The 2,723-nt window shown below is 35.6% G+C and overlaps 1 non-coding gene across 1 annotated transcript; it reads right to left on the bottom strand.

Annotated features, from left to right (window-relative positions):
- Positions 1-1,584: 1,584 nt before the first annotated feature.
- On the bottom strand, positions 1,585-1,691 carry LOC127116991 (small nucleolar RNA R71). The gene has a single exon (XR_007801755.1). It is a non-coding gene; the product is annotated as a small nucleolar RNA R71 (small nucleolar RNA).
- Between the last annotated feature and the right edge of the window lie 1,032 nt (positions 1,692-2,723).

Raw genomic sequence — 2,723 nt, 5'->3', positions numbered from 1 at the left:
GAGAGTTTATTCTTCTCATCATTCCATGTACCAACTGTTGAGCCCTGGCGTGACTGGATTCATCTCTTGCTGATTATCCATCTCAAGAAGTCTTCAAGTTAATTTTAGGTTTACATTTATTTTTCATTATTTTTTTAAGAATGTATCCCTTAAGAACCATGTGTGTAGTTTGTACTCAGCTCATTATAAGTTAAACCTTTTGTTTGTTGAGCAATGAGAAGTTAATGCTATGTTGTTTTTATGTTAAGTGATGTGTTATTTAGTGTCTTGTTTTATCATGCGATAACTTGCATACAAATCTGATTCTTTGAGTGATCAACTTGGAAAAAGATAACAACTTGTTGTTGCAAGAGATCCAATAACAAGTGGATTTCATAATAAAAGTTGTTGAAAATAGTAGGATAGAGATATTAACTTGATTAGTTTACTTAGAGATAAGGAATTACAGATATACAAGATTTCAGAATACAAATAGATGTATTTTAGGGTTATAAGTGTGACTTAGAGATTTGTTCCCTTGCCTTATGATGCATGCTTTTATGTTGTAGAAATACACATATTGATCACTCTGACCTTTCCTAGCACGACATTACACATCATGAACACATATTTTATTCACTAATATTAATGAACCATAGCTTAACATACACTATGTTGATATAGTCTCACTATCATCTTACACTATTTAGACCTGGTTTAAGAAGAAAACTGAACTTGTGACACTCTTATATTATTTTTAACCTCTCTCATGCTTAATTTCAAAAGATAGTTTCTTGAAGAATGAACGTAAATAACATTCACTCCTTGTGGGTACGATATCCTTACTTTTTTATCACTTTATACTTCTAAATATACATGTATACTTGCATGTGACACATTTTCAAGTAACATATTTTTGGTGTCGTTGTTGGGTAGTGAAAAGTTACATTTATGATTTTGTATATATTACTTTTAACATTTCATGTACTTTGGTGTCATGATAGGTGCTTAGTTGTTATACGCGCAGGTTGCTGCATCCAGTTTATAAAGGAGATCCTAAACCTGAAAGAACTCTCAAAGTGCTAAGGATATTTCAACTTACTGGACATTTGCCCGGAAGTCCCTCCTCCTTTCTTTATGGTTGAATTACCAGAGTAAGAAGGGATAATGCAAGATGAAGAAGAGGCAGAAGTTGGCATGGCAGACAATAACATTATTGATATTGCCAGTAATATGGCAATGAACATCAGATATTATGAAATCTTTGATCCAAATTCCATGAATACTAGAATCATATGACCATAAATCATTGTAGCACGGTTTGAATTCAAGCATGTGTTGTTTCAAATGTTGCAAACTACTGGTCAGTACTCAGGTTCTACAACCGAAGATCCTCACTTGCACTTGAGACAAATCCTGGATGCAGCCAGTAATTTTAAGATCCCTAGTGTCATTGATGATGCATTCAGATTGAGGATCTTTCCATACTCTCTAAGGGATAAAGCCAAGAGTTGGTTAAATTCCTTAGAGCCTAATTCCATTGCTACATGGAATTATTTGGCTAAAACAATTTTGGCTAAGTACTTCCCTCCTTCCAAGAATGCTAAAATGAGAAATGAGATAACCTCATTTAGGCAAGGAGATGATGAGTCCCTATTTGATGCTTGGGAAAGATTCAAGGAGCTTCTTAGACAATGTCCCCATAATGGCATTACCAATATGTATTCAACTTGTAACTTTCTACGATGGATTGGTGCCTTCCTCAAGGAATATGTTAGATGCCTTAAGTGGTGGAGCTTATTTGTCTAAGCCTTATGAATATGGTTATAAGTTGATTGAGAGTATCACTGCTAACACCTATCAATGTCATATCACTAGGTAAACTGCTCATTCAACTCAAAAGAGACATGCTGGTGTTAATGAAGTCACTAAGACCACAAATCTTGGTGCTCATGTGGCTCAGATCCACCGAATGATAAATAATATGATGACTCCTGAAGTGATAAAGCCTGAACCTGTCAAGGTGGTCACTAACACATCAGAGGTTGCCTGCGTGAACTGTGGAGGTGCTCATTTATTTGAATAATGCTTAGAAAATCCAGTTTAGGGAACTATGCTAGTAATAACGAGTATAACAACCCCTACAACAACACATACAATCCTAGTTGGCGTAATCACCCATTTCTCATGGCGTAATAATAAAAATCAACCAAAGACTCGAGAAAATCAAGTACCACAACATCCTCTTGGTTTTTATGTACCTAATTATGTTGTGGCAAATCAAAGGAATAACCAGTTGGAAAACATTTTGAAATCCTTCATTCAAGAGACCAAGGCCCAGTTTTAAGCACAAGGAGTAAGCATCAAGAACTTAGAAAATAAAGTGGGGAAATTACCATTGCGCTTAGTTCAAGAACTATGGGTTCTCTCCCTAGCTCTACTAAATCCCCGACTTTGACATCTAGATTTAGGAATCTTGAAACTTGTCAGGTCATTAAACTTCAAAGTGGGAAGTAATGTGAAGGATCTGCATAAAGAAACAAAGAGTCAGATGAATAATTTCCATCCCAGGATAGCTCAAAAGGTGAAGTGGACTCAACTGAGGATCCTTCTTCAGAAGGACATAATGAAGAAATTATTAATAAGAATTCTACTAGCATGACCTCCAATTCAGAAAAACAACCAGAAGTCGTGCTAGAAGTCAACAGAGCCCAGGATTTTGTTCAAGAAAAACCACCACCTCC

The sequence above is a fragment of the Lathyrus oleraceus genome, chromosome 1, assembly GCF_024323335.1.
Source record: "Lathyrus oleraceus cultivar Zhongwan6 chromosome 1, CAAS_Psat_ZW6_1.0, whole genome shotgun sequence".
Taxonomy (NCBI): Eukaryota; Viridiplantae; Streptophyta; class Magnoliopsida; order Fabales; family Fabaceae; genus Lathyrus; species Lathyrus oleraceus.
Note: the sequence above shows the minus strand (reverse complement) of the source record. Positions and strands in the feature narration are given on the sequence as shown.